The sequence below is a fragment of the Mirounga leonina genome, unplaced genomic scaffold, assembly GCF_011800145.1.
Source record: "Mirounga leonina isolate KUSES-001 unplaced genomic scaffold, KU_Mleo_1.0 Mir_168, whole genome shotgun sequence".
Lineage (NCBI taxonomy): Eukaryota > Metazoa > Chordata > Mammalia > Carnivora > Phocidae > Mirounga > Mirounga leonina.
In genome coordinates this window covers 31,693,706-31,712,384 of record NW_023270426.1, presented here as the reverse complement: position 1 = coordinate 31,712,384, position 18,679 = coordinate 31,693,706, and the positions used below count along the sequence as shown (strand labels likewise).

Here is an 18,679-nt window from a genome sequence, read left to right as displayed (position 1 = left end):
ACTTTCTACTACTGTGACTCCTAGGGATACCTCTTACCTTGTTTCTGGAAAAGTTAGAAAGTAAGGGCTACTCACTTTAATTTCACTCTGCCCCCACAACTGCTTCTAATAAAACTGTTCTCATAATAAGTGTTCTGATCAAAATGGCCCTTTGGACAATAAAACAATCTTTAGCCTTTCCCCGAACTTCATGCCCCTGATGCAAGCCTAAAGCCCTTTGGTAAGGCTATCCAAGGATTTTAACTGCCATAAACTCTAGGGATAGAGACTGAAGCCGGAATGATATATAAGGGGAATGTACCAGGTTTCAAGGAGAAGTAAAAAGTTTTGCAGTAAAAATTGTGCTTAAAAATCACTGAAATGTCCCCCCAAAAACTGTATTGTCAGCATTTTCTCATATGAAGAATTCTTTTTTTTCCCCAAGATTTATTTATTCATTTTGAGAGAGAGAGAGAGAAAGAGTGAGGGGGAGGGGCAGAAGGGGAAGGAAAGGGACAAGCAGACTCTGCTGAGCGACCATGAGATCATGACCTGAGCCAAAATCAAGAGTGGGACACTTAACCGACTGAGACACCTGAGCACCCCAAGGGTTCTTTCTAAACATTATGCTAAAAAATATGAATTTAAATGTATCATAATTTAGTAATGTTTAAATATTATGCTGTTTATAATTTTTTAAAATAATGCTGATTAGCAGCTTTCTACATACCATATTTTGATTTCCTTCTGGTAGAGTCTCAGAAGTGTAATTATTAGATTAAAGGATATAAATACAATTAAGGCTTTTGATACATATTACAGCCAAATTGTTTTCTACAAAGATTGTTCCACATTATATTCCTACCAGCAATGTATGAAAGTTCCTATTTCACAATCCCCTTTCTAGCACTGTTTATTTTCTTTTTTCCTAAAATATCTCTTATATTTTGTTTATAAAACTTTCCTATATGTAAAAGTTGGTTAATAGAAGCCAGTTAGCAGGGCAGATTTCACAGTGGACTCTTGCCTTTATGGTCTATTCTGTTACTGTGGCTGAGTCGGCTGAGTAACATGCCACACAGCTAACAATGGGTTCTGATCAGCCTACTACAATATTTGCCATCTGTGTTGAAAATATATCCTTTATCACCTGAATGACCATTTGGGTAGACCATCTGTTGCTAGTGTATTTCCAATGGCAAAGCAGAAGTTCTCTTAGCCATCTGCCTTTCTTGAGCCATGATGAAGATATCTAAGGCTTAATGTGTAGTAGCCCTTTCTTAAGTTATGGGTGAAGAGCAAGAAAGAGGCTTATTTTCTTTGATGATCTGTTTAAAGAATAGATGAATTCTCCTTTTAGTGTTTTCAATTTCTAGGCAACTGAATTAGCATAGCAAAGCAATGTTAATATTCATTTGAAGAATCACATGTATATATTAAAAATAAGATTTTATCTTAGTATTTATATTTACTTAATTCTTCACCTCTTTGTATTACCTTTCCAGTTTTTAAGGAAAGGAAATTTTAGTTAAAAATGCTGACCTGGCATTTTTCTTCTTCCCCATTTTTTTTTAATGGAGAATATTTAGGTTACAAGACAGGAAATTTTATTTCTTTTCCAGAAATTCTTTTGGTAGATTTGTGTAAGAAGGAGAGTAGTAATGGGCATGACATTGCAGGCTGAAGCCTACCCTTTATTTATAATTAAGACAAATCTTTATTTCAAAATATTAAGTTAATGATATTCTTAATTTATTGCACTTAAGTTAATTGAGACAATTTGTGATTTATTTTTGCATTCTCATAGAGCAGTTAAAAGGAAGAGTTGCTGGAGAACTATGCTGTCTTGGGAATTTTTCCCACATTCCTAATCTTCCTTTGTTGAGGTCACTTACCATGTCCTGTTTGTGGGTCTGCTTTTTCTAGGTGGAAGATAGGATGCAGTGATGGTGGTGGTACTATTTTATATCAACCTAGAGAAAAATGGAAGAATATATGTTGGTATTTGCTTACAAGTGCTTCTACTTTGATTCTTGGTGTTTATTTAATTCTTTTAGCCTCAATCCAGTGCTGATACTAAAAACAAGACAAAAATCCTCACATTTCTGTTAGTGATCATTTTGTGGCCATAAAAGAAGAGACTGTTTATTTTCAGGACAGTTGGATTAAACCAGTTTATGGATTTTTTTTTTAAGATTTTATTTATTTATTTGACAGAGAAACAGCAAGAGAGGGAACACAAACAGGGGGAGTGGGAGAGGGAGAAGGAGAAGCAGGCTTCCTGCCAAGCAGGGAGCCCAATGCAGGGCTCGATCCCAGGACCCTGGGATCATGACCTGAGCCGAAGGTAGACACTTAACGACTGAGCCACCTAAGCTCCCCATAAACCAGTTTATGGATTTTTTTAAAAGGTTTTATTTATTTATTTGAGAGAGAATGTGTGAGCAACTGTGCCAGGTGGGGAGGGGCTAAGGGAGAGGAAGAGAAAGAATCTTAAGCAGACTCTGCATCCAGCATGGAGCCCAACTCTGAGATCATGACCCAAAATGAGACCAAGAGTCAGACTAAGCCACCCAGGCACCCCCAGTTTACGTATTTTTGTAAACCAAAATTTGGAAGCTTGCATTGCATTGAAAGAATTTTGAAATTCATTCTTAGTAGAATCTATATTTAATTGAGATATACAGGCCTGAGAATTAATATTCAGGTTAAGTTCTATGTCTACATGGTGTTGATGAAATTGTTTACTTGCAGCTAAGTAAAGCTTGGAGTTCTAAAATAAGGAATCCGTAATTTTCAACCTGGGGTTTATTAACATTTATTTTTTTCATCAGACCATGCTTATCATTTAAAAAAATAAAAATAACAATCTAAAAATAATGGGACTGAATATGTATGTGTGTGTGCATACATGTGGGTATTCATTTGCAAATTATGTATATGTACTACTGAACTTACATATCATGTACCTTATAAAGCATAAAAATTATAAGATACAGTGATCTTGATAAAATTAGCTTTAAATTTTATTTATGAACAGTATATTAATACTTTTATCATGTATATTATCAATAACAATTGAATATGCTCTATTATCTTTTTTTTTTTTTAAGATTTTATTTATTTATTTATTTGACAGAGAGAGACACAATGAGAGAGGGAACATAAGCAGGGGGAGTGGGAGAGGGAGAAGCAGGCTTCCCGCTAAGCAGGGAGCCCAATGCGGGGCTGGATCCCAGGACCCTGGGACCATGACCTGAGCTGAAGGCGGACACTCAATGACTGAGCCACCCAGGCACCCCTATGCTCTATTATCTTAAAATATTTTGTAACACTTTGCTACACAGTAATTCAAACTGATCTGAAGTTCATTTGCGTATCATCCAACAATTATGTGGAAGTTTTTGTTGAAATTTGCCTGGTAGATTTTCATTCTCCCTGATGTCACTCAGTTCTTACATCGAGTGATGGCAGTACTATTTTGTATATTCTAGTATTCTATGCTAATTTTAAAGTCCAAAATGGTATTTTTTAATACTATTAATTTGAAAACAACCAGTAGTTTTGTTCACCTTTTTTGGTTCTCTCTCCAAATTATCCCCCAATCTCTCCTTTCCTTCATTTCTCGCATCGTCCTAGCTCTACTTTCCTCTTACTTGCAGTGTTTACTTCCCAACATACACACACACATGCCTGGAGAAGGGGGAGAAAAGGCACTGAATTAGAGTCTTCAGAAGGTGGCTAATCTCTCTGCTGGGGGAAGGAGAGAACTTAATAGAACCATCTTTACCAGGTTAACTGTGGGAGAAATCAAAACTGCTACAACCCATAAGCTTCTTTCCAAAGTGGAGGAGCTGCCCATCTGGTCTGAACCCTCCACTGACGGGGCACTAAATATGTGAGGAAGGTCCTGAAGTTTATTAAAAGGTTTATAAACTTTTACATTTTTTTAAAGATTTATTTATTTATTTGATAGAGAGAGAACATACATGTGAGTGGTGGGAGGGCAGAGGGAGAGAATCTCAAGCAGACTCCCCGCTGAGTGCAGAGCCGACATGCACTCAATCCTATGACCCATGAGATCATGACCTGACCTGAAACCAAGAGTCGGTCACTCCTTCAACTGAGCCACCCAGGTGCTTCAAACTTTTGCAGTTTTTTATAAAGTTTATAAAAAATGTTATATAGGGGCACCTGGGTGGCTCAGTTAGTTAAGCACCTTGCCTTCGGCTCAGGTCATGATCCCAAGTCCTGGGATCGAGCCCCACATCAGGCTCCCTGCTCAGCGGGGAGCCTGCTCCTCCCTCTCCTTCTGCCCCTCCTCCTGCTCCTTCTCTCTCTCTCTCTCTCTCGCTCACTCTCTCAGATAAATAAATAGATCTTTTTTAAAAATGTTATATAAACTAATGTTTCATTTGATGATTTATAATGTTTGCAAATTTCCATTTTTGAAATATTTTGCATGTTTAATTTCACTGATTTGTAAACATTTTATACTCTAAACACTTTATAGTGAAAATACTGATTGGTGCTTGTATTACATGGAATAAATACCAAGATTTATTCCACACTTTATTACATGGAATAAATACCATTTGCTTCATTATTACAATTATTATTTTGACTTTTTTTATGTTTAATAACAGATTCAAAAGCCATTTACGTACTTTGGAAGTTTTTAAATGTTAGAAAAAGTTTCATCCATGTATGTAAGATTGCAGATAGGAGTTTTTATTGGTGACAGACATCATTTTCAGCAATAAAATTATGTACAATGGAAACATTTCTAAACATCCATTATCAGTATTCTCTGCTCATGTGAATTTTTAAAAAGCAGCTACTTTCTTGGGGTGCCTGGGTGACTCAGTCAGTTAAGCGTCGGCCTCTTGATTCCAACTTGAGTCTCTATCTCAGATAGTGAGTTCAAGCCCCGCCCAGCGTGGAGCCTACTTAAATATGTGTAGGCTTTTAGGTTTTTAATGCATGCTGTGTACCCATGTAGCATACTTTTGATAGCAACTTGCCATCACAGGAGGGGTTAACAAATTTGGAACAGTTGTCTTTTTATAGAAAAGTAGGTAACTTGTATTTAAGTTTGACACATCTTTATTAAGGTAGTTTGCCAAAAGATAACCAGTGAATTTCTGTATAATACAAAAGATTTTTTTTGTCCCTTTTCATCTCATTACTAAATTTTGAATGAATGTGTTAATTCAAGTTGTATTTTGAAGTCTTATCACATGATATATGTACAGAAGACTGTGTAGCATTATGTACATTTTAATTTTATTTTTTAAAAGCTTTTATTTGAGAGAGAGAAAGAGCACAAGCAGGGGTAGGGGCAGAGGGAGAGGGAGAAGTAGACTCACCACTGAGCAGAGAGCCTGATGCGGAACTTGATCCCAGGACCCTGGGATCATGACCTGAGCTGAAGGCAGACGCTTAGCCAACTGAGCCACCCAGGCGCCCCATATGTACAATTTTAGAAATAATTATAAAGCCAACACCTATGCAGCCAACACCAAGGTATAGAAACAGCAGCACCCCAAAGTTCCTCATGTGTCCTTCACCAAACACATCCTCCTTCCTCCCTACAGGTAACCACTGTCCTGATGTTTGTCTGACCATTTCCCTATTTTTATTTATTGTTTCTGTATCCCTAAATACTGAATTCAGTTTTACCTTTTTGTGTACTTCATGTGAATGAGATCATTCTATGTGTATTATTTTAGAATTTTTGTTCAGTGTAATTTCCATCCAAGTTGTATGTAACAATATTTCTTTCCCATGCTTTCTGGTATTTTATAACTATCTGAAGTTTATGTATACATTCTACTCTAGTTGGACATTTGGGTTGTCTCCAGTGTAGAGATCTTACAATTAATGTTCTTATAAACATTATTACATGTGTGTCTTAGCATACGTGTGCAAGAACTTTTGTAGGATATATGTATGTGTATATTCAACTTAACTAGATAATGCCAAACTCTTTTCTACAGGAGTTAAACCAGTTTACATTCCCACTACAGTGTGTAAGGGTTTTCATTACTCTACCTCCTGCTAGTGCTTGGTATTGTCAGATTTTAAAATTTTAGCAATTCTGGTGAACATGGAATGGAATCTCATGTTTCTTGCAAGAAAATGAGGTTGGCAAAATGTTATTAATGGTTACTCATTGTGGGATTATGGGTGATTATTGTATTTGTTATGCTTTTTTTTATGCTTTCTGAAGTATTTATCCTTAACTCGTTAGCTAGCACTCCATTTCTTTCACTCCTTTTTACAAAAAACTCTTTGCAAGGATTATTTATACTTAATATACCCAATTTTTCTCTTGAACCTAATTCAGACAGGCTTTTGCCCTTACTACTCCACTGAAACTGCTCACATCACAGTCACCAGTGGTCATTTCATTGATCAGTTCTCATCTCATTTGACATAGCGGTAGCAGTTGACACGGTGTTAATCATTCTGTCCTCCTGAAAACTGTTTAATTGGTTTGAGGATAACACACTAAATTAACACACTAAATTGATTTTTGTGTAGGTTGCTTCTTCTTATTTTGTACAGTATTTAACACTTTGATTACTCCCTCCATCATTTTTCCCCCAAGTTTTATTTTAAACATTTAAACCTACAGAAAAGTTGAAAGAATTATCCCCATAATTTTTCATTAACTTTTTTCCTAATTTTAAAAGTAATACAAGTTTTGGGGCACCTGGGTGACTCAGTTGTTAAACGTCTGCCTACAGCTCAGGTCACAATCCCAGGCTTCTGGGATCGAGCCCCACATCGGGCTCCCTGCTCAGCAGGGAGCCTTCTTCTCCCTCTCCCGCTCCCCCTACTTGTGTTCCCTCTCTCACTGTCTCTGTCAAATACATAAATAAAATCTTTAAAAAAATAATAATAAATAAAAGTAATGCAAGTTTTGTTGATTGTACTATGGTTATGTAAGATACCATCATTGGGGAACCTGAATGGAGTGTTTATGGGAACTCTGTACTATTTTTCTAACTTCTTTGTGACTCTAAATTATTTCAAAATATTGGGGCACCTTGCTGGCTCAGTTGGTAGGGCATGCGACTCTTGATCTTTGGATCGTGAGTTCGAGCCCCATGTTGGGGATAGAGTTTACTTTAAAAAAATTATTGGGCACCTGGGTGGCTCAGTCGTTAAGTGTCTGCCTTCGGCTCAGGTCGTGATCCCGGGGTCCTGGGATCGAATCCCACGTCGGGCTCCTTGCTCCGCGGGAAGCCTGCTTCTCCCTCCCACTCCCCCTGCTTGTGTTCCCTCTCTCGCTGTGTCTCTCTCTGTCAAATAAATAAAATCTTTAAAAAAATTATTTCAAAATAGACTTTTTCTTAAAGTAATACACCATATCTTACCATATTCTAATGAGCTTTTATGATATGCCAAGTACTATCCTAGCCCCTGAGAATATAAGAGTGACCAAATTGACAAAAATCCCTGCTCTTGTGGAACTTATATTTACTGGAAGCAACCAATAATAAATAAGTATATATTGTGTTAGATAGTATAAATGCTAAGGAGATGTTGTAAAGCAGAGAAGATATATAAAATGACAAGGGTAGAGAAGATGGGTTGAAATTTTAGCTATGCTGTCAAGGGTAGCTAAATACCTCATTCCTCAAGTGAGGCAAGAATTGCAAAAAGTAAAGAAGCAAGCCATGCAGATATTTAGGGGAAAGGCCTTCAGAAACTTTGTGTTTTACCTGAAATTAATAACAAAGGTCCTGGAGTAGGTGCATGCTTGTAGTGTTTCAGGAATTGTGAGGAGGCTAGTGTGATTAGTATTTTAAGCAGTGAAGTCCAAGAGATGGGTTGGGGGAGAGGGGGTGGCAAGAGCGGCCTGATACATGAATCAGGAGTTCAGGCTAGAGATAATAGTTTGAGTGCCATTAGCATATACATGATATTTATATTTACGTGACTAGATGAGTCCACCAAGAGATTGAATCTAGATAGAGAAAAGAAAATGTCAATGGATTAAACTCTGGATTACTCTGATTATTTGAGAGTTGGGGTTGGAGAAGGAATCAGCAGAGGATACCAAGACTGGGGGATTCTTCCCTATAGGATCATATCCTTTGTTGGCATGTGAAGTCCTCCATGTCCTTGCCCAGGTTTACCTCATGTCTTACCTCTTTTCTTCCTACTACTTAGAGTTTTCAAAAATACATCATGCTCTCTCTCCTGGTTATTTCTACATGCTTTTATATATTTTTTGGAAACACTATTTCTTTACTTTTTCCCATATCTGATGAACTCTATGTTTTAGGATTCACCTCAGCTGTAACTTCCTCAGTGATCTGTCAGATGTTGTTTAGCTTCTCCGTCTGTTTGATCACATAGTACACTGTACATACCTAGTACCACACAACTCTGTCCACTCTTTCTTTCTCCCACTGTTGCTCAAAAGTACTCACTCTCTGTACTTTTCCCTCTGGATTGGAATTGCTTACCTACCTATCTCCTCCAGCAGATTATGATCCTTCAGGTTTTATGTCTTATTCATTGTTAAATATTTAGAACTATGCTTCATACTTGCTTGGCACTTAAATACTATTTAATAAATTTAAGAACCAGTACAAATTAATTAACCATAATAGAAATAATTCTTGGGCTCAACCTTTGATAATAATGAGTGAAATTGGAGTGTAGAGCAGGGTTTTTGTGGAAAAAGATGTTGTATAAGCATCAGAGGAAGTGATAAACACATTAGCAAGCTATAGGTCACCAGTATTTTTATTATAGCAGCAAGGAATTTCTAGGTACAATGACTTGATTAACTCCTTTTCTGTCTTTATTAGAAAGCTGCATGTCAGACATAGCGTTTTACCAAGCAGGAAGAGACATTTTCAGTGGGTTCATTATTTTGGATGTTTATTTTGCTTGAGATTTTTGAATACTTGATTCCCTTTTCATTTTTTAACAACCTACCCCAGTCTAGCAGGTGTTGGAGTGCTTCAGCTTTCATAGAGATGTGAATAAAAGAACAGCTTTAAGTCATAGGTCTTCATTATTGAGTATGAACCTTAAGAGTCATGGGATTATTGCTAAACTTCAGAGCAGCATAACTGGTCAGTAGAAGGGTGGAGACAAATTTAAAAGCCAAAAATGTTTAAGGAATTTAAGGAGTGGAACCTAGAAAAGGTGTGAGGTAGAAATAACGTTCCTCTGTTTATAAGGGTATTAAATGAAAATATGGGATTTTGAATCACATTTTTAAATATTTTAAAAAATTTGCTAAATGTTAAAAGCATTTTCTTCTGTAGCATGTACATATTTATAAGGTAAAACAAATATAATTTCTACATGAAATATCATAATTTATTTTTACTTTGGCACAGTTGAGCTACATTTCATTTGGGAAGTAACACTGATAGGGAGCAATCATATGAAACCATGTTCAAAAGAAAAAGCCCAAGTTTCAGAAGTATTTTACTCTTAATACTATTTTCTGTATACTATTAATTTTAAAAGTGTTTTCAGAACCAACTGAAGTTCAATTTAGAAAGGTAATTTATATTTTTTGCTCTGTCAGATGGAGCCTTAAGCATGTATGTTTCTAATAATTTAGTTAAAATATGCTGAGTTGGATATTTTTTAAGAGAATCTGTTTTGAAAAGATTCCAAAATATTTGTTTGAACAGGCACTCAGCATCTTGATGAAAACTGTTGGAAAAGAAAAACTTTCAGAGTCATTCTGCTCTCATAGTACCCAAGCCAACTAAACTGGTACAGTTAACACTTCTGTTAGAGGCCAGGAGCCAAAAAATGTAGCACTTCCTGGACTGCTTTTTAGCAAGCCTTCAAGCCAACTTAGTGGTTGATATTAATACTGTTGGATTTTCAGAGTAAAAGCTACAAGTAGAACATCTACATCTCTCTATTAATATCATACTTGTTAGTCTCTTTTAGTAATCCTTGATTAATTACAATCTCTGTTTTATGTTGGCATTAAAGCTGTAATTCTTTCTTGAATTTTGTGTGGTATTATTCTTGGAAAAAAAAAGAAATGAATGCTTTGTAGATTGTGAAACCAGGTATGATTAAACTGTCTCCTGGACATAAATATTTTTATACTTCTTTTTAGTACTGCTGTCACAGTAGGTATACAATTTATATAGAACACTATAATAATGTTTTGGGAAGGTTGATAGTTATCTAAGGCTACCAAATTTATAAGTAGGGATAGTTTATTCAGCCTCTGACGCTCTTGTTTTCTTTATATCACCTTCAGATTTATTGATATCCCTTACTTCACTTAGTAATGATATGCTTAGTAGAGATAGACTGTCATGTTGATCTATATAGCCACATATTTGCTCTAGTAAGTACTCAACTTTAAGATATATGTTGGATTGAACTGGAGAGTACCCATCCTATTTAGGTGCTATGGTGGAGAATAAATAGCAAAAGAAAGATTCAGAGATTCTGTATACTAACTAGAGAGACAGGATTAAATTTAACATCTGTACTATCATTTCTCTAATATCTACTAGTTGGAAAAATAGCAGAAACTAAAATTTCAGTCACTTGGTTTTTCAAGTACTTCCACAAAATTAGATTGTCTCCAGAAATGACTAACAAATTTAATTTAAATTCAATTTAATTAACATATAGTATATTATTAGTTTCAGAGGTAGAATTTAGTGATTCATTAGTTATACATAACACCCAGGGCTCATTCCATCAAGTGCCTTCCTTAATGCCCATCACCCACTTTACCCATCCCCCTACCCCCTCCCTTCCAGCAACCCTCAGTTTGTTTCCCATAATTAAGAGTCTCTCTGGTTTGTCTCCATCTCTGTTTTTGTCTTATTTTTCCTTCCCTTCCCCTCTGCTCATCTGTTTTGTTTAAATTCCACATATGAGTGAAATCATATATTTGTCTTTCTCTGACTTACTTCGCTTAATATAATACCCTCTAGTTCCATCCACTTCGTTGAAAATGGCAAGATTTCATTCTTTTGATGACTGAGTAATATTGCATTGTAGATATATACCACATCTTCTTTATTCATTTATCTTTCAGTGGACATCTGGGCTCTTTCCATAGTTTGGCTATTGTGGACATTGCTACTATAAACATTGGGGTACATGTGCCCCTTCAAATCACTATGTTTGTATCCTTTGGATAAGTACCTAATGGTGCAATTACTGGGTCATAGGGTAGTTCTATTTTTAACTTTTTGAGGAACCTCCATGCTATCTTCCAGAGGGGCTGCACCACTTTGCATTCCCACCAACAGTGTAAGAGGGTTCCTCTTTCTCGGAATCCTTACCAACATCTGTTGTTTCCTGAGTTGTTAATTCTAGCCATTCTGACTGGTATGCAGTGTTATCTCATGGTTTTGATTTATATTTCCCTGAGGCCGGGTGATGTTGAGCATTTTTTCATGTGTCTGTTGGCCATTTGTATGTCTTCTTTTGGAGAAACATCTGTTCATGTCTTTTGCCCATTTCTTGATTAAATTTTTTGGTTTTTGGTGTTAATTTTTTGTGTGTGTTTTTTTTTTAATTTCATTATGTTGTGTTAGTCACCATACAATACATCATTAGTTTTTGATGTGGTGATCCACGATCCGTTGTTTTCGTATAACACCCAGTGCTCCATGCAGTACATGCCCTTCTTAATACCTGTCACCGGGCTAACCATCCCCCCTCCCCCCTCCCCTCTAAAACCCTGTTTGTCTTTCAGAGTCCATAGTCTCTCATGGTTTATCTCTCCCTCCAATTCCCCCCCCCCCATTTTTCCCTTCCTTCTCCTAAAGTCCTCCATGTTATTCCTTATGTTCCACAAATAAGTGAAACAATATAATAATTGACTTTCTCTGCTTGACTTATTTCACTTAGCATAATCTCCTCCAGTCCCATCCATGTTGATGTAAAAGTTGGGTATTCATCCTTTCTGATGGCTGAGTAATATTCCATAGTATATATGGACCACATCTTCTTTATCCATTCATCTGTTGAAGGGCATCTCGGCTCTTTCCACAGTTTGGCTATTGCAGACATTGCTGCTATAAACATTGGGGTGCATATGGCCCTTCTTTTCACTACATCTGTGTCTTTGGGGTAAATACCCAGTAGTGCAATTGCTGGGTCATAGGGTATGTCTTCTTTGGAGAAGTGTCTGGTTCATGTCTTCTGCCCACTTTTTGACTTGATGATTTGTTTTTTGGGTGTTGAGTTTGAGAAGTTCTTTATAGATCTTCGATACCAGCCCTTTATCTGTAATGTCATTTGCAAATATCTTCTCCCATTCTGTGGGTTGCCTCTTTGTTTTGTTGACTGTTTCCTTTGCTGTGCAGAAGCTTTTTATCTTAATGAAGTCCCAAAAGTTCATTTTTGCTTTTGTTTCACTAGCTTTTGGAGATGTATCTTGAAAGAAGTTGCTGTGGGTGATGTCAAAGAGGTTACTGCCTATGTTCTCCTCTAGGATTTTGATGGATTCCTGTCTCACATTGAGGTCTTTCATCCACTTTGAGTTTATCATTGTGAATGATGTTAGAGAATGGTCAAGTTTCATTCTTCTGCATGTGGCTGTCCAATTTTCCCAGCACCATTTATTGAAGAGACTTTTTTCCATTGCATGTTTTTTCCTGCTTTGTCAAAGATTATTTGACCATAGAGTTGAGGATCCATATCGGGGTTCTCTATATCTGTTTTTGTGCCAGTACCATGCTGTCTTGGTGATCACAGCTTTATATTATAGCTTGGATTCGGGCAACGTGATGCCCCCAAGTTTGTTTTTCTTTTTCAACATCTCCTTGGCGATTCGGGGTCTTTTCTGATTCCATACAAATTTTAGGATTGTTTGTTCCAGCACTTTGAAAAATGTCATTGGAATTTTGATCGGGATGGCATTGAAGGTATAGATTGCTCTGGGTAGTATAGACATTTTAACAATGTTTATTCTTCCGATCCATGAGCATGGAATATTTTTCCATCTTTTTGTGTCTTTTTCAATTTCTTTCATGAGCGTTCTATAGTTCCTAGAGTATAGATCCTTTCCCTCTTTGGTTAGGTTTATTCCGAGGTATCTTATGGTTTTTGGTGCTATTGTAAATGGAATCGTTTCTCTAATTTCTCTTTCTACAGTTGCATTGTTAGTGTATAAGAAAGCAACTGATTTCTGTGCATTGATTTTGTATCCTGCCACATTACGGAATTGCTGTATGGGTTCTAGTAATTTGGGGGTGGAGTCTTTTGGGTTTTCCACATAAAGTATCATGTCGTCTGCAAAAAGAGAGAGTTTGACTTCTTCTTTGCCAATTTGAATACCTTTTATTTTTTTTGTTGTCTGATTGCTGTTGCTAAGACTTCTAGTACTATGTTGAACAATAGTGGTGAGAGTGGGCATCCTTGACGTGTTCCTGATCTTAAGGGAAAGGCTCTCAGCTTTTCCCCATTGAGGATGATATTCACTGTGGGTTTTTCATAGATGGATTTTATGAACTTGAGGAATGTTCCCTCTATCCCTATACTCTGGAGAGTTTTAATCGGGAAAGGATGTTGTATTTTGTCAAATGCTTTTTCTGCATCAACTGAGAGGGCCAAATGGTTCTTCTCTCTCCTCTTATTAATGTGTTCTGTCACATTGATTGATTTGCGAATGTTGAACCACCCTTGTTGCATCTCGGGGATAAATCCCACTTGGTCGTGGTGGATGATCCTTTTAATGTATTGTTGGATCCTATTAGCTAGGATTTTGTTGAGGATTTTGGAATCCATATTCATCAGGGATATCGGTCTGAAATTCTCCTTTTTGATGGGGTCTTTGCCTGGTTTGGGGATTAAGGTAATGATGGCCTCATAGAATGAGTTTGGAAGTTTTCTTTCTGTTTCTATTTTTTGAAACAGCTTCAGTAGAATAGGTATTATTTCTTCTTTGAATGTTTGGTAGAATTCCCATTGGTAGAATGATGGGAATCCATCAGGCCCTGGACTCCTGTTTTTTGGGAGGTTTTTGATCACTGCTTCAATCTCCTTACTGGTTATTGGCCTATTCAGGTTGTCAATTTCTTCCTGTTTCAGTCTTGGCAGCTTATAGGTTTCCAGGAAGGCCTCCATTTCATCCAGATTGCTCAGTTTATTGGCATATAGTTGTTGATAATAATTTCTAATAATTGTTTCTATTTCCTTGGTGTTAGTCATGCTCTCTCCCCTTTCATTCATAATTTTATTAATTTGGGTCCTTTCTCTTTTCTTTTGGATAAATCTGGTCAGTGGTTTATCAATCTTATTAATTCTTTCAAAGAACCAACTTCTAGTTTCATTGATCTGATCTACTGTGTTTCTGGTTTCTAATTCATTGATTTCTGCTTTAATTTTAATTATTTCTCTTCTAATGCGTGGCTTAGGCGTTGTTTGTTGCTTTTTCTCTAGTTCTTTAAGGTATAGAGTTAGTTGGTGAATTCGGGATTTTTCTCTTTTTTTGAGTGAGGCTTGGATGGCTATGTATTTCCCCCTTAGGACCGCCTTTGCAGTATCCCATAGGTTTTGGACCGATGTGTTTTCATTCTCATTGATTTCCATGAATTGTTTCAGTTCTTCTTTGATTTCTTGGTTGACCCAAACATTCTTGAGCAGAGTGGTCTTTAGCTTCCAAGTGTTTGAATTTCTGCCAAATTTTTTCTTATGATTGAGTTCCAGTTTTAGAGCATTGTGGTCTGAGAATATGCAGGGAATAATCTCAATCTTTTGGTGTCCGTTGAGACCTGATTTGTGACCCAGTATATGGTCTATTCTGGAGAAAGTTCTGTGTGCGCTCAAGAAGAATGAGTATTCTGTTGTTTTAGGGTGGAATGTTCTGTAAATATCTATGAGGTCCATCTGGTCCAATGTATCATTCAAAGCTCTTGTTTCCTTGTTGATTTTCTGCTTAGATGATCTGTCCATTGCTGAGAGTGGAGTGTTGAGGTCTCCTACAATTAATGTATTGTTATCAATGCAACTCTCTATTTTGGTTAACAGTTGGCTTATGTAGATGGCTGCTCCCATGTTGGGGGCATAGATATTTACAATTGTTAGATCTTCTTGTTGGATAGACCCTTTAAGAATGATATAGTGTCCTTCTGTGTCTCTTATTACAGACTTTAGTTTAAAATCTAATTTGTCTGATATAAGAATTACTACCCCAGCTTTCTTTTGAGGTCCGCTGGCATGGAAGATGGATCTCCATCCCTTCACTTTGAGTCTGGATGTATCTTTAGGTTCAAAGTGAGTCTCTTGTAGACAGCATATGGATGGGTCCTGTCTTTTTATCCCATCTTCAACCCTGTGCCATTTTATGGGAGCATTTAGGCCGTTGAGAGTGATTATTGAAAGATATGAATTTATTGTCATCATGTTGCCTGTGAAGTCCTTGTTTGTATAGATTGTCTCTGTAAATTTCTGTTCTGTATCATTCTTGGGGTCTTTCTCCTTTTATAGAACCCCCCTTAATATTTCTTGCAGGGCCAGCTTAGTGGTCACATGTTCTTTCAGTTTCTGCCGGTCTTGGAAGCTCTGCATCTCTCCATCCATTCTAAATGACAGCCTTGCCGGATAAAGTATTCTTGGCTGCATGTTTTTCTCGTTTAGTACCCTGAATATGTCTTGCCAGGCCTTTCTGGCTTGCCAGGTCTCTGTGGATAGGTCTGACGTTATTCTGATGTTCCTCCCTCTGTACGTAAGGAATCTCTTCCTCCTAAGTGCCCTTAAGATGGTTTCCTTGGTTCTAAGATTTGCGAGTTTTACTATTACATGCCGGGATGTTGGCCTGTTTTCCTTGATCTTGGGAGGGGTCCTCTCTGCCTCTAGGACACGAGTGTTTGTTTCATTCCCCAGATTAGGGAAGTTCTCAGCTACGATTTGCTCAAATCCATCTTCTAGTCCTCTCTCTCTCCACTCCCTCTGGGATTCCAATTATTCTGACATTGGAACGCTTCATGGTGTCACTTACTTCTCTGATTCTATTTTCATGGATTCTGAGTTGTTTTTCCCTGGCCTCCTCTTTTCCCTTTTTATCTATTATATTCTCTTCCAGGTCGCTTATTCGTTCTTCTGCCTCAGTTACCCTAGCTGTTAGATTATCTAGATTGGATTGGATCTCATTGATAGCATTTTTAAGTTCTGCCAATTCAGCTTTCATTTCTGCCCTTAGAGACTCTATGTTGCCATTAATTGATTTCTCCATTCTAGCCATTGTCTTCACAGTTGCTAGCCTGCATTCCATCTCCGACATCTTGGTTATATCTGCATCCATTTGTAAATCTGCAGCATAAGTCATCATCTCTGAGTCTTTTCTATTTTGGGGGTTCCTCCTCCTAGTCATTCTGTTGATGAGTGTTTGAGGGAATGTATAGAGTCCAAATTATTGACCAGAACCCAAGCAAGATGCACCTGTTTTCTTAGAACCTTAGGGTTGCTGGCCTCTTGTTTTCCCAGCCTGTCTTCTGGGGGTGGGGCCTGCCGCACTGTTACTCAGGCAACCCTGTTGGGGCGGAGTTACCCTGCCCTCCTGTGGCGGGGGATGGGCTCAGCGGGAATCAGTCTTTGGGGCTTTTGTTCTCTGGCGCCTTTCCCTGGCGGCCCTCTGGGTCTCTTCCGCGAGTCAGAGCAGAACCCTCTGCCTCAGAGCAGAGAGATCACAGTCTGTTCTTCCGTGAGCTCTCCAGGCCACACCGTCTCCGTTTCTGTCTGTACTGCTATAAACTGCAGCAGCCTGGGGTGTGGGCCCCTCAGCAGCGCCCCCAGTCCTGCCTCCAGGTCAGAGCAGGTCTCTGCCCTTTGTGCTTCTAAAACTGCCAGCTGCTCCCAGTTCGCTCGCACCACGCCGCCGCTCCGGGTTTCCGCCCTGGGGGCTGCCCTAAAGTCCTTTCCCGCTGCTACTGGTCTGCAAGTCTGTGCCCGGCTGTCGCTCACCAGCAGTGTAGGATCCCCATGGACAGGCTACCTCCCACTGCTGTTTATCCTCCGATATCTGCCCATGGAATCAGGGCTCCCCGCTTCGTACCTCAAAACCAACCGCCTGCGGGCGCCTGAGTGGCTCAGTTGGTTAAGCGACTGCCTTCGGCTCAGGTCATGATCCTGGAGTCCTGGGATCGAGTCCCGCATCGGGCTCCCTGCTCGGCGGGGAGGCTGCTTCTCCCTCTGACCCTCCTCCCTCTCATGCTCTCTGTCTCTCATTCTCTCTGTCTCAAATAAATAAATAAAATCTTTAAAAAAAAAAAAAAAACCAACCGCCTGCAATATTCTGTTTGTAGAGATCCAGATCTTCTTACATCTAGGGCTGGTTTCGGGGGTGCTCAGAGTGGTCTGTTAGATATCCAGCTCAATTCCGGGGACCAGTTGAAACAGGGTCCCCTACTCCTCCGCCATCTTTCCTTCTTCCGACCTCTGGGGCTCTGATTCCAGCAGAACCTGGAAATTGGGATCCCACCTGCTCCTTCTAGAAGATCCTGAGAGTCAGCAGTGCCTGTATTCCTGTCCCAGCTGAATGCAGCTCCCCTTCCTCTGAATTTAGGTCAGGATTTCTCCCCAGAAACAAGCCTGCATCAGCATGTCCTGGGAAGCCGCCCAGAGCCCCCTCCTCAGCACTCAGCCAACAAGGCAGCTTCTCTGTCGTTCCCCAGGAGGCACCAAGTTGCTGCAAAGGGCCCAGGTTCTCCCCGGGGCGGCTGCAGAACTTATTGGAAATGCAGCCCTGGCTCTTGGAGGGGCGCTGGGTCCTCAGGGGGCGGCAGAAGCCTTTCCTGCCCTGAGGCACCCTGGCTCCCGGTGTTAAGTTTAATAAGTTCTTTATAGATTTTGGATACTAGCCCTTTATCTGGTAAGACGTTTGCAGATATTTTCTCCCATTCCATAGGTTCCCTCTAGTTTTGTTGACTGTTTCTTTGCTGTGCAAAAGCTTTTTATCTTGATGAAGTCCCAATAGTTAATTTTTGTCTTTGTTTCTCTTGCCTTTGGAGACATGTCTAACAAGAAGTTGCTGTGGCTGAGGTCAAAGAGGTTGCTGCCTGTGTTCTCTAGGATTTTGATGGATTCCTGTCTCACATTCTCACATTTAGGTCTTTCATCCATTTTGAGTTTATCTCTGTGTATGGTATAGGAAAGTGGTCCAGTTTCATTTTTCTACATGTGACTATTCAATTTTTCCCACACCATTTGTTGAAGAGACTGTTTTCCATTGGATATTCTTCTCTGCTTTGTCGAAAATTAGTTGACCATAGAATTGAGGGTCCATTTCTGGCTTCTCTATTCTGTTCCATTGATCTATGTGTCTGTTTTTATGCCAGTACCATACTCTCTTGATGATTACAGCTTATGACTAACATACATTTTAAGCTTCTTTCAGAACTGTAAGTGTAGAAGACTTTGTTTTGTTTTTTTGTTTGTTTTTTAGTTTTTATTTGACAGAGAATCACAGTGAGAGAGGGAACACAAGCAGGGGGAGTGGGAGAGGGAGAAGCAGGCTTCCCACTGAGCACGGAGCCTGATGCGGGGCTCGATCCCAAGACCCCAGGATCATGACCTGAGCTGAAGGCAGACGCTTAACAACTGAGCCACCCAGGCACCCCATTGTGTAGAAGAGTTATATGGAACTCAGAGAAATCTAAGGGTTTTTTTCCTTCATTATTTGGATCTGTGTGTAATTTGAAAATAGCATATTATATGCAATTTGGGTCAT

At 38.7% G+C, this 18,679-nt stretch overlaps 1 protein-coding gene across 2 annotated transcripts in view; it reads left to right on the top strand.

The window, feature by feature from the left end:
- SLC38A9 (solute carrier family 38 member 9) overlaps positions 1–18,679 on the top strand; it is a 91,019-nt gene that overhangs the window by 17,006 nt on the left and 55,334 nt on the right. The gene's annotated exons all lie outside the window — the stretch shown is intronic.